Here is a 14,570-nt window from a genome sequence, read left to right as displayed (position 1 = left end):
GCGACATGAAATGCAATGCTAATTATGTGGTCTAGCTTGACTGTAATTGCCGCGAGAATGGATGCTAGTTTCTGCATGGATAGTTGTCCCTTTACTCGCTGGAGACCTTTTTAAAGCATAGTGACAGACCAGTCCAACAGGGAGTTGTTTGCACCTGCTTCTAGATGGATAAGTCTAATTATACTTAGGTAAGGTGGGATACTGGTAGATCGTAGAGACCTTGCTAGAAACTCACAGAACCGAGAGACAGTGAGCCGACCTGCTGGGACTGGGGTGAGTTAGTAGCACAGCCAGCATCTCAGGTAGCACTCTATCACGGTTGATTAGGTTCTCTTGGTGGTCTCGGCATGTGCTGACCGCTTGTATCAGGCGGCCTCTTGGTGGAGCTGTCTAGTCAACCGAGCCTGTAAAAGGTTGTAGACATATGATTAGAGGGACAGCCGCTAAGCTATTCACACAACCATTGCATGTTAGATCTAAGATGTAGGCGTGAGAGTTTGTCTCTAATAGTGTTCCTATCTCCAGGCATGTGTCTCGCTGTTACATAAAACCCAAAGGTAGCAGATAACCAGAACATTCTGCGAATGGTATCTATGGCTTTATCATTAAGACAAGTGCCTTTATTTATACTGTACATTGTCCAAGTATTGTCAGTGTACAGCACAGTATGTTTGCCTCGCCATCAACACGTCCCCCTTTCCATCGCCACTCCCACTGCTGCTAGTTCCTTTGTATTTATGTGTTGTGGTGTAATACCAGGTTTGTCACAATTCACATAAAACGCCTTTGAAGTGTCTGTTGACGCCAATTTCGCATGCGCCTGTTGATAATGTGTAATAGCATACAGGTTCACCTTCGATAATATAGGTATACCATTGAAAGTCTCGTAGAATTGTGACCACCATTTTATGCCTCCTTTCGCCACCGTATTTTATGCAACGTGATGTTTGTATTTAAATAAATTGCACAAGTCGATGAGACGTTGAAGGAATGTACTCTCATCCTTTATAGCCCTGGCAGCCCAGCTGAGTTTACTGATGAATCGTAACTACTGTTTTGAAGCCCTTTTCATACTCGTGAAAGATGATGTGGAAGCTTTACGTTCTTTGAGTTTATTCTCCAGCAGTGATAGAGTACGTTTAACGCTGTCAATTTCGATTACAGTCCGTTTGATTCCATTTGAGACCGATGAATTGCTCACTAACACAAAATCTGTAATAATTGCAACAAAACCAAATTTTGCACAGCCATATGAAATCGACACACCAACTCTGATGACGTCTCTCATAATTTGGGACACCCGAATAAAAAAGTTGTTTAACGAACGATCATCATTTTCTTGTCACCTTTCGCAATTTTGTACGAGGGGGGTGGGGGGCTCTTGCTGGTAGAACAGACAGGTGGGCAAGGTGCACATGTGAAATTGCCTTTTTAAAAACGAAGATGAAAGGGGTAGGCCTCAACATGTTTTTGCTAAGTATCGTTTATGAACTGCACGTGCTGTTGGGATGAGGGAAGGGAAGTTAATAACTATCTTGAAAAACTGTACCAATTCAACCTGCATGGACACAGCTGAGGGGATCGTCTCAAAACCCACACGATGTGCGAAAGTCGATCCATTTCAACAACAGCTGGTTCGAAACACCATTAAGTCTCCATACAAACAGAATACCTTTGTCTCTCTGCTTATTCTGCAAAAGCGATGAATGATGCGTGCATCTGCAGAGTCTGATTTTGGCACGGCACCTTAACTGCTTATGATAGTCAGTTTTACTTTCGTAATGAGATAGTTTCCTTTACTAACCTCTTCAGTACTATAAACAATAGCGGTTTGGAAACTTCTCCAAATCCACTATTGTCTGTTCTACTACAGAAGTGTGTGGAAAATTTGGTTAAAACCGGCTGAATAGTGTCCGAGATATGGACGTCGAAGTGAGCAATATGTGGGTGGTGGAAAAAGTTTTTGGTTGGAACTGAAGACAGTGTTTATCAGTTGGACTTTGAAAAGAGAAACAACTGGTGCCCGGGCGATCTGCACACTTTTAAGTCAGGAGAACTACACGGAGTCAAAAAAGAAACTTCACAAAATGTAATTTTTGAAAATAATGAATAGTTTTTCTCTGATGATACAGCTACATATCCGAAATGGGATCCCAATCTTTCGACTCTAAAAAACCGTTGGCAAAACCCATTCAAACCCATCCATTTGTCGTGGAAATGACGTTATTGCCAAATCAGGATTTGCACGTGCAGTCGATCACATGATCTTTGCGTCGAGGTTTTCTTCATTTGCACGTGTTTGCATTGGCCTCAAGAATTCAAAAACCACTTTGAAACCACAGTTCTAAATGTGGAACGTGAACGTGCCGTTGGCATGTTGCAAGCGGGACAATCAGTTATTCACGTCATAAGAGCAATGAGATGCAGCCGTCGTACGAGGTCGTCTACAACAAACTGGCACCACTTCTAATCGCCCAAGGTCGGGTCTTTCACGTGTGACGTCACGAGCAGAAGACCGTCAAATCGTCCTACGTCACCTACGTGTCAGATTTCTGCCGGCTACACGAAGAGATGTTCAGAGATCGACATTTGAAAATCGGTTGCGAGATGACATTCGGATTTTTATTCTTGTGACTTGACATTCTGTATACCCATGTTTTGGAACGGGTGTGTTGCCTAATGGAACTGATTGTGGCACTGTCAGTGTATCGAGTGCATCACACAGATGTCAGCAATGTTGTGAGGAACAATCATCAACTCCTCTCTGACAGACACTCTCGGTGTCCTGTCTTTCAAGTAGTACAAGTTCGTTTTGCTGTCTTTGATATCGACCAGGTCGATGGATCATATCAGATTGGCGACGCATTTTCTGCTGTCTCGGTCGCATTCGCCCGTCTGGTGGAAGTACCTGAAGCTGACGCAATCGGGTAACGGTTTCTCTTCTGTTTTATTGCGTCGTGCTATCACCGATGACGATTCAACGAAGTTTATTTTGAGGGCTTCAACGGGTCTCGTGCCTGCGAGTCTGGTGACTTCGTGGTTGAGGACGTCCACCACTCTCGGCAAGGGTGCAACTCATTCCGTGCTCCTGTATTGGGATCAAATAAATCCTAAGGAATAAGGAAATAGGAGTGTACCTTTGATGGTGGCGATATTTTATTTTGACATGAAAAATATTTTTTGAACCAAGGAAAGTTTTGAGGAAGGTACATTGCCAACCTTTGCTCGCTTAGCTCACATATAAGATTCACCTTCAGACAGCTATCGCCTCACTAGTCAGCCGGTCATACATCATTACAGCAGAGGCGACACACACAGAGTGCCCGCTCAGACCAACCCGCGCAATGGCAGCGAGTCAACCACTGCCAAGATCTGTATTTCATACACTTTCCGACAGCCAGCCATATATCATCATAATCAAGCCTACACACACAGATACTCGTCCACGGTGCTCTTTCAGAGCATGCCGTGACGATAGCAAGGCTAACTGGCGAGACCTGCGTTTGGAAAACCCATCGCTTTGCTAATACATAACAAGTATGATGATACCTTTGGTTCTTACCTTTTGGCCTGACCAACCCCATGCTCACTAAAAAGAGATTATTTCCTAAAAACTATTCAACCGATTTTCGTGAAATCTTGCATGTTTCTCTGCAGATTGTTACGCTATTATGGAACTGTATTTGAAACACTCACGACATCGTCATTAGATTAATTAAGGCCGAATTGCGACAAATAGTTGAATATTTAAGCCTTTTCCCAATCGACCCCATGCTCACTTCGAAGTCTATATCTCAAAAGCTATTTGGCCGATTTTAACCAAATTTTGCATACACTTCTGTAGTAGTAATCAATAGCTGGACCTCCCTGAGACGGGCGTGATCCCAAACTGCTATTGTCTATACTACTCCTTCCAATACCTTCTCTTCTACCTTGCATTTATGCTGTGGATCAGTTGCCAATTTGGAGTTGCTGTATGACTTCTGTTTTTCTGTACCTGTGTCAATTAGTCTGAGGCCATTGCTGATACCTGACCGATGTCACGGCCCAGGGCACTTTGTAGTTCCTGTTTCCCACTTGTTGATAGCCTCTGTAAGTGGGTTTTACTGTAGTTGCTATTGCCTGTCGTGCTGATGTGGCTTCCAACCGTGGTTCGGTGCTGAGCCATGGATGTGTTCTGGGTGTGGCCCCTGGCAGCGCATACAAACATGGCAATATCTGCAACTTACGAATTTGCATCCTGTAAGGTTTTGAAATTTCATACATATTTCTCGTTGGGCGTTCATACCTATTTCACTCGTTGGGCGTCTCTTTGAGTTGGTTTTTCCGTACACTTTCACGTGTTTCCAGATAATAGAACATAGCATTATAATCATTGTGAGACCATCTGAAGCCGTTGTTACTCTGATTACGTCTATGATTATGGTCACAAAACATTACTGACTTTGTTTTGTGTTACTACAGATATTCGTCAACGAATGCAGTCTAGTCTAATTATTGTACTCTTTAATCAGAGTTCAGTTTATTGTCTTTAATAAGTTTTGACATTATTCTAGAATTGGATGAAATCCATTCGGCAGGTGTTCCCTCTTCCAGCCCAGGTTTGCCATGGGAGCTTTTCTTAAAAGCTAATTTTTTCTCAGTCTAAATTGATCTTGAAACGCGTCTGTTACTGATTTGGGTCATGTTCCATTGTCTCTTATGAGCAGTGCTTTCTCACCTTGTACGTGTATCGTTGGTGGAAGTTCGTCTTGAAGCAAGGACTAAAACTGTCAATATCTGTTTCGTCAAGCTCTGCTAATGCGGACGGTCCGTGGAAGTCTCCTTTTATTAATTTAGAAATTGAGCTCTCGGTAGAGCCTTTACCTTAAGCCAGTCGTTGAATCTCTCCATACTTTCCACAAGTTCATGGTTCGCGTCCGTACACTCAGCTTGCAAGTGAAGGAACTGATACCTGATAAAGAGCCCTTGAAGTGCATACACCCCTCTCCGAGCATTGTTCGGCAGCCCTCGGCACCGCGAGTTAAATCAAAAGGAATGTATGTATTTAGTACTAAAATATTGTTCTGAAAGCTAAACTAAAGTGGAATTAGACGTCTTGATGAAAAACATCTCCCAAAAATGATAGTCAAACGAAAAATATATTATGCTTGCATAACCAGTGGCGGCCATCTCGAAAAAAGACGGTGATTTTTGATTGGCCAACGTTATTTTGGATTGTGGAGAGCAATCGTGCCAATTTGATGCTTTCATTACAAAGTGAACGATTTGGGCAAGTTTGGTCTGTTATCCTCCCAACTATGTAGGATATCCATAAAAATCTTCATCCCGATGTATTTCACTTCTAAATGCCCTTCAAAGACTATGTAGGATTTTGGTGATGCAGATAATACTCGTATCTGTATTTATATGTCTGTTTGCATATGTGTCAACATTATCTGTCACATGACGTAAAAATTATCTGTGTTTCATTTGTTTTCAGATCACAAAAGAAATTAAAGTACTTCCTGTTTGGGCTACTCGCCACAGCTGTTTGTAGAATTATTTTGCTACGCTATATTAAGTTTACTTCTATGGTGACTATACTCCGGACAGTTCCACAAACAGATAGCTTTTCAAATGGAGAAGGAAGGAAAACGAATAACAACCTTAAACTGTCGAAAATATTGACAGCACAACAAACCGATACTTCTGTCAATATAGATAGAAGGAAAACCGAAAACAGTTTCAAAACGAGCAAAACATTGATACCACAAACAGGAAACTCTTCCCAAAATGAGGGAAGTGAAACCAACAAAATGGAGACAGTTTCAAAGCTTGGTTCTCAACTGCTTTTCAACAGAGATAGTCCTTATCCCATTTTCTTCGGACAAGAACAGACAGAAGATTTCCTACAGCGTGAATTTCCTTGACGGATACCGTCCAGTAAATAGTACCAAGACAAAGCGTATACTGTTTTATACCCCCCCCCCCCCCCCCCCCGCATTGGTACAGAAACTCTCAGGACCACTGTCGACAAGGTTTAAAAAAATGTCCACAGAAACACTGCGAATGTTTATTAGGTCCACGTCACATCGATAAAGCAGACGTTGTTATCTTTGATCTTACTGAACTCAACTTCAAGAAACCTCCTGCTAGAAAACCCAACCAATTATGGACCATGTTTGGAATGGAGTCTCCCTTTTATTACGCTGATCACTTATACGAGACAGAGGCATGTCGTGGTGTATTTAACTGGACTATGACCTATCGCCTTGACTCTGATATCATCTACCCCTACGGTGTCTTTTATCATCGGCAGCAACCACTGAAAGCTAATCTCTCCCACATTGCTTTGAATAAAACTAAATCCGCTTTATGGTCTGTCAGCAACTGCACCACTCCCTCGAAACGACAACAGTATGTAAAAGAACTCCGTAAGAATAACATATCAGTGGACATATATGGAAAATGTGGTCCATTGAAATGTAGAGGTCCACATTGTGATGGTATGTACAACGAATATAGGTTCTATTTAGGCTTTGAAAATTCACCTTGCATTGACTATTTCACGGAGAAGCTGTTTAAAGTCTATTCTCACAATATTGTTCCAGTCGTTCGGGGAGGTGCTGATTATAGTTCTTTAGTACCACCAGGAACTTAAATCAGTGCAGCGGACTTTTCAACTCCACAAGAGCTGGCGAAGCATCTTCAGTATCTGGAACAAAATGTTACAGCCTATGCTGAGATACTAGAGAGAAAATCCAGGTATACAGAAACTGAGTTGGATCAATTTGATTCTGCGTACTGTGATTTTTGTGTAAAAATTCATAATTTGGATCTGTTTCATCAGCAGTACTATGACATTGGCAAATGGTTGACTCAAGAAACATGCCATGTTTAGTTCCTTGGTTTTCTGATTTTGGACAGTGAGTGAGTTAATATTAACTTCACATCGGCAGTATTGCAGCCATATCGTGACGAGAGCATTCTTAAAAAAAGAACCTATGTATATGATAAAAACCTGTCGACGAAGGACAGTAAAACAACTAGAATATCACAATAAGAAATAAAACTAGCGTGGAAAGTTAAAACTAGTATCCCTATTCAGACAATACAATATAAAAACAGGCTATATAGATCACCAACAACTGAAGGTAGATCACCATATTAGGGGCCATGGGGACTTACAGTACTTCTGCTACCTGCATAGACCCTAGCTGGATTTACACCATCCCCTCAGCTGCTGGTGATTGTATGCAAGATTAGCCACAAATTGAAATAACAGAAACACTACGGCTAAAAATGGAAGATCAAATTTGACTTCAGATGTTTTGGGACTTACGTACCCTCTCAGGAGGACAATAATTTTACAGTACTTTACCCCACCTCGAGGATACAGCCACTAACACTCTAAGTTACTAATTCAAACTTCCAAGAATAAAATATTTATCTATTTACAATTCATTTAGCAAATCTAATGCCTTTAAAAATGCAATAATTAAATGAGAGCAAAGTTCGTGAATCAAGAAATTTATCCCTTGTGATGGAATATTCAACACAGTCAAGCAGGACATGCTTGACCGTGATTCTTTCATCACAAGGGATACAAAACGGAGGATCCTCACCTTTCAATAGATAATCGTGAGTATACCTCGTATGGCCAATGTGACATCGTCGTAGAATTACCTCCTCAAATCTGGACTGACGACCCAAGTAAGTATAACCGATATAAGGTTTTATTTCATGTAATTTATTTATACCTACCTGGGTGTCCCACTTCTTCTGCATCAGATCACGGATATAAGATCTTATTGTAGCTTTATAATCAGAGTATGGAATAAGAAGTGCTGTCACAGATTTGTTAAGTGCTGCCTTAGCAGCAAGATCGGCCATTGTGTTACCAGAAATGCCTACGTGACTAGGTACCAACAAAATATAATGTCGCACTGGCCAGTAGCAAGATTATTGTACAATTCGATTATTTCAATTAAAAGTGGATGTTCACAAGAAATATTGTTAAAAGCTTGAAGACAAAAAAGAGAATCGGAATAGATTATATACTGTTCATGTTTAGGGTGTCTTTGAATATATTTAAGGGCTGTTAGTATGGCGTTAGCTTCAGCTGTAAAAATAGAACTGTTCTCTGGTAATCTAGAAGATAATGTTCTGGATCCAATGACAGTGGCACAGGCCACTGCTCCACCGTCCTTGGACCCATCTGTAAATAAGGATTTATAATTGCTATATTTATGTTTCAGTTGATTGTATTCTTGTTTATATTGTAATTCATTAGTTTCTGATTTTTTAAATGTGGTCAATGTTAGGTCCACTTGGGGCCTGACCAACTACCAAGGAGGAGAAGAAAGAAGACGGGAGGGGACTATGTTTTCCAGCTCAATGCCGGCTCAAGAAAGAAATGGTTCAATTCTATGTTCTAGGGGCGGAACAAGAGAAGATTTCTTGTTGTATAAATCCTCATAAAGGGGATTGACAATACAGTTATATGCAGGGTTAGATTTATTAGAATATAATTTAGTAATGTACTGTAAGGCTACTGTAAGGCTACGGCGCTGCTCAAGAGATGGTTCATCAGCCTCAACGTAGAGACTGTCAATAGGTGAAATTCTAAAAGACCCAAGACAAAGTCTTAAACCTTGGTGATGGACAGAATCAAGAAGTTTAAGGTTGCTTTTGCAGGCTCCACCATATACGATGGAGCCGTAATCAAGTTTTGAGCGCACAAGCGATATGTATAGGTGTAGGAGAGTAACTTGATCCCCTCCCCACTTTGAGTTGGATACCACTTTCAGTAAATCGAGTGCCTTCAAGCATTTTGTTTTTAGTGATTTGATATGCGGCAAAAAGGTCAAGTGGGAGTCGAAAATTAGACCCAAGAACTTGGCCTCCTTTACAACTTTGATGGGAGAGCCATTTAAAAATAGTTCTGGGTCTTTACTAGTATGCGGCTTATATTTTCTACAAAAATGTATACAATTAGTTTTTGACTTAGAAAATTTAAAACCATTTTCTAGACACCATTTATTTATTTTGTTTAAACACAATTGTAATTGCCGTTCGATTGTATGCATATTTTTACCTCGACAGGAAATATTAAAACCATCAACAAATAATGATCCATCAATTGAATCATTTAAAACCTTGGATAAACTGTTTATCTTGATACTAAAAAGTGTTACAGACAAAATACTGCCGTGTGGGACACCCTGATCCTGATTGTAATGGTCAGACAGGGTACGCCGGTTGAACCCACTCGGACTTGAAACTGCCTGTCTTTTAAAAATTGTGATAGAAAAAGAGGCAAACGACCCCTTAAACCGAAGTCATGTAAATCCTGTAAAATGCCATGCTTCCAAGTGGTATTGTATGCTTTCTCCAAATCAAAGAATATCGATACTGCATGTTGTTTATTTACTATTGCATTTTTGACAAAGGATTCTAGACGTACCAAATGGTCAATGGTACTAGGATTTTTCCTGAAACCACATTGAATATTTGTTATAAGGTTATTGGTTTCCAGATACCAAGTTAATCTATTGTTTACCATTCGTTCCATGCTTTTACAGACACAACTCGTTAAAGAGATTGGTCTATAATTTGATGGATCAGTATGATCCCGGCCAGGTTTTGGAATGGGGACTACAATGGCATTACGCCAGGAAGATGGGAACTTCCTTGAAGTCCATATTGAATCAAAAATATACTGAACATCATTGAAAACGCACCACATGTAAATTTTGAAATAAGGCAATAGAATCTTTTGGAAATGGAAAATTAATGGTGGGAATTTTGATAATAACACACTAAATCGTAAATAACGCTCTACAGTAAAAAACGGATCGTTCGAACACATCATCGAACACATCACATGAAAACAACAAAATTCATGCACATCACACACGAAGGGCACAAATTGCATGCAGAAAGCATGCTGTTCAGGGGTATAAATGACCTTCGGCACAAAGCCGTTCTCATTTTCGCAGTACTTTCGTAAGTAAAGTTTTTTCGCCATGCCAAGATTGTCACCAGAGGAACGAGAACAGGCCTTGGGTATGTTGCAGGTCGGCGCTTCAAGCAGAAACATTGCACGACGATTTGGGTGTCATCATTCGACCATTCTGAGGCTTGCTAACAGATACCAACAAACAGGAACCAGCAGGGACCGGCAACGCCCAGGTCAGGCACGTGTTACCACCCCTCGGCAAGATCGAGACATTGTACGGCGCCATATTCGGGATCGAACCTTGCCCGCTGCCAGAACCGCCAACGCTGTCCAGGGTCGACGTGGTTTGATGAGCGCTTCCACCGTCCGACGCCGTCTCCGTGCGGCAGGGTTACGTTGTCGACGCCATTACGTTGGACCCATCCTGACTGACAGGCATCGCCGTGAACGCCGACAATGGGCTGAACAGCATCGTGTGTGGTTGTTACGACGTTGGCATGGTGTGGTGTTCTCCGACGAGTCGCGTTTTCACTTGCGAAATGCTGACGGGCGTCTACGGGTATGGCGTCGACGGGGTGAACGTTATCATCAGGATTGTGTTGTGCAAACCGATCGGTGGGGTGGAGGCAGCATTATGGTGTGGGGAGGGATAAGTTATCACCACAGAACCGCTCTGATTGTTTGTCGTGGCAGAGTGAATGCCGTTTACTACCGTGACAACATTCTTCAGAACAACGTCGTTCCCTTCTTTCACCAGCATCAAGATCTGCACACATTTCAACATGACAATGCACGAGCCCACACTGCACGTGTTTCGATACAGTATCTGGCTAACAACAACATTCCTCTACTTCATTGGCCTGCATTGTCACCAGATTTGTCACCCATCGAACACTTGTGGGATTACATCGGCCAACGCCTCGCACGTCGTCCGCAGATCAACAACCTTGGGGAACTCGACAATGCCTTGCAGCAAGAGTGGAATGCAGTGCCTCAGGACTTTATTCAGAGACTCATCCGTTCAATGAGGAGACGTTGCACAGCTTGTGTTGCTGCTAACGGGGGTCATACACGCTACTGACTTTCCATTTTGACCCCATCTTTATTTCATTGTCAGCTGCATTAAATCTTCACTGTTTTGCTTGATTGTTTTTTGCTTCTTTTCTTTATCAAACATTGGTCTACACAAATATGTAAAATTTACATAGATTGCTCACTTCTGCTCTTAGAAATCCACAATTTTAGGGGTGGTGCGTTTTCAATGAATTTTCAGTATATTTAGCAGTGTTTCCAGGCACGATTCAGGCAAGTGCTTTAGGAGCTGATAGTGGATATTGTCAGCCCCTGTTGCTGTATCATGAGCTTGCTCAAGGGCGGTATGTAGTTCATGTATTGAAAATAATTCATTATAATCTTCGCCGTTTTCTGAGTTAAGATTTAATCTTTTCCTCTCCTGATGTTTCTGAAACTTTTGAAACTGTTGGACATAATTTGATGAAGATGAATGCTTGGCGAGAGTTTCACCAAGTTCATTGGCAATGTCAGATTTATTTGTTAGTAAATTATCACCATCTTTCAGATGGTGAACAGTAGATTTGGAACCTTTGCCCTTTATTCTTTGAATCATGTTCCACACTTTTGACGTAGGCGTGCGTGAATGGATTTTCGATACATAATTTCGCCAAGTCTGACCCTTATTTTGTTTAAAAGAACGTCTAGCCTTGGCATTTAAAATTTTAACTTTGTCAAGATTATGTACGGTAGGGTGTCGGCGAAAATACTTTTCAGCCTTCTTCCTACACTTCCTGGCCTGTTTACATTCATTGTTGAACCATGGCTTACGGATATGTGGAACTGCGGAAGACTTAGGTATAGTTTGGTCAGCAATGTCATTCAATAAATCGGAAAACAACTGTGTTGGATCTTCGCTGTTCAGAAAAAACATCAGGTTTTAAGTTATCATTACACAATATTTTATACAACGACCAGTCAGCCTTGGCAAAGTTCCGTCTAAATATCGGTGGATCATCACCAGGGTCAATTGTTTGAGAATGGTGGGACAGTGATCACTCCCACATAGGTCGTCATGGACCATCCATTCAAATTCATTATATAAAATGGGGTCAGCAAGTGATCGATCCAGGGAAGAATATGTCCCCGTAGCTGGATGTAAATAAGTGGCTGAATCATCATTGAAAATACATAAATTGTTATTTGAAATGAATTCCTCCAGGAGTTTACCTTTGGTGTTAGTATGGACACCTCCCCAAAGTGGGTTGTGCCCGTTAAGATCACCCATGATAAGACATGGCTTCGGAAGTTGATCAAAGAGTTTTTGAAGATCTGATTGTTGAATACTGGAAGAGGGGGGTACATACAAACTACACAATGTCAGCACAAAGTGCAGAGTCAGACGAACAGCAACAGCTTGAAGATCCGTTTTTAGAGTAAGAGGGCTATGAGTGATGCTCTGATGGACTAAAATAGAAGAGCCTCCAGTAGCCTTATCTCCTGGGGGAGAGAAAGAATGATAATCAGTGTATCGCCTTAAGGTAAAATTATCAGTATTTTTAAGATAAGTTTCTTGAAGATATAATGTTGACGGTTGAAGGTCTTGATTGAGTAATTGTATGTTATTTTTAAGCCCTCTGCAATTCCACTGAATTATATTATCCAACTGAGTCATGGTGGCTCAATTGGTGATCGTTCACGGGTATTTGAGGAGGAGCTGTTCCTCCGACTGCCTTGTGAGGAAGGAATAACCTCCATATCCAGAGATTCAAACGAGTTTTGTAGAGTGACCTCTGAAGGTGATGGGGCAATAGGTGGATAGTTTCTATTTAACCTTTTTCCTTTCTTCTTTCCTGTTTGGTCAGTAGCTGTTTTTGAATGAGCTGGCTGTGAAGCAGACGTCTTTGATGTCGAAGGCTGAATTTCAGTCTGAGACCCGGTAGTAGACTGAGTGACTGCTGAAGTAAGTGTTTTTCCTGAATTAACTGGTCTGTCTGACAAGCAGTCGAGGATATAGCTACAGTGCGGGTGACTGCCGCAGAATAAGATATATTCAACGCAGTTGAAGTTTGATTTGTAAACAGTTTCTTGGCATCAAGGTATGAAATGTTCTTTTCGCATTTGATTTTCATTATTTTAGATTCCCGTATATAAACAGGACAGGACCTGGATGAAGCTGCTTGTGGGCCTTCACAGTTTGCGCATTTTTTGTCATGCTCACAGTCTGCACCCTCATGATGGTCACCACAGCGATGACACACCACAGGGTTTCGACATGAGTTAGACCCATGACCGAAATGCTGACACTGATAACACCGTAGTGGATTGGGGACATACACATCCATCCCGATGTTAACATACCCTGCTTTTATTGACTGTGGAAGAGAAGATCGCGAAAAGGTTAAGAGGTAGGTGTTAGTTGGAGTGATATTACCATCTTTCTTGAAAGTGAAACGTTTCACCGCTGTAGCTCCTTGATCCTCAAGTTCAAGAGCTATATCCTCCTCTGACATATCACAGAGACAACGAGCTTTGTCCCGTATGATGCCACGGCAAGAATTCAATGTCCTGTGCACAGACACCGCAACCTCGATATTGGCAAAGTTCTTGACAGACAGCAGATTGAGAGATTGCTGTCTCCGTGCACACTCAACCAAAAGCGAGCCACTACGAAGACGGGTAACGTTCTTTACCTCACCACAAATTCCAGAGATTGCTTTTGAAATTGCGAAGGGATTGAGTTTGATCGGTAGAAAGTCCTTAGACTCAATCACTAAAAATCGAGCCCAAGAATCGACATTTACAGGAATAGTTTCAGGTGTACAATCTGTTTCAACTAGACGCCTCTTTTTTTCATAGCGAGATGAACCAGCTTGTTGGGAAGACATCATGAAAGGAAGAGTATTCAGCACCCCTGCTCCCCACCCACCATGGAGTGTCAACAAGGACGGTGTCAAAAAGCACCGGATCTCCAAGATGCCAACACCAGGGATACAGGGATGTTATACTCCAGCAATTACGACGCAAAAAGCAATACTTGTATACCAAAATTAAATGCCGGGGTGGTTCTGCCCGTGACAAGTAATTGGACACATATTGAATTTGGAGGTCAATATTGCCAGATTGGCCCATGAGCCACCGCTTTCTGGCATAGGACTCTAGGCAATTTACAGTAATCAATGAATGTATCTTACAAGATCAAAATATCCAAGGCCCAAAAAATAAGGACACGTGCAAATAATATATCTACCATGCACAGTGCTTGGCGTGACCAGCCGATTGATAGAACCGGGCCAGTTCTACCACCCGTCTAGGTGAAGTAAGGGTCGAAGGGGTGTGTTGAGCAAAGGGAACGCAGTTACAGGCTCCCAGTGCCCTCAACCCCCAGACTCCCGTCCTCCACCGACACAGGGCCGCAACCCACGGCCAACAGGTTGGTGGACCAAATATGCCCCTGGATCCACACGGGGGTGTTGGCGAGCTCTTGGCGTTACCCAGCACCCACCATGAGGAGGTGGCTCGCCACGGGTGCCTGATTTTGGACAGATTTCTACCACCTCCCCAAACATAAAACTGTTTGTCTAAACTCGCATGCACCAAATGATTCGTCTAAACA

The 14,570-nt window shown here is 42.0% G+C and overlaps 1 pseudogene; it reads left to right on the top strand.

Annotated features, from left to right (window-relative positions):
* The first annotated feature begins 5,775 nt into the window (after window positions 1-5,775).
* LOC137271742 (alpha-(1,3)-fucosyltransferase C-like) lies at window positions 5,776-6,883 on the top strand (annotated as a pseudogene).
* The last annotated feature ends 7,687 nt before the right edge of the window (window positions 6,884-14,570 follow it).

Source organism: Haliotis asinina, chromosome 2, assembly GCF_037392515.1.
Source record: "Haliotis asinina isolate JCU_RB_2024 chromosome 2, JCU_Hal_asi_v2, whole genome shotgun sequence".
NCBI classification, from domain to species: Eukaryota; Metazoa; Mollusca; class Gastropoda; order Lepetellida; family Haliotidae; genus Haliotis; species Haliotis asinina.
The sequence above is the reverse complement of the archived record's forward strand: the minus strand, read 5'-3'. Positions and strand labels throughout refer to the sequence as shown.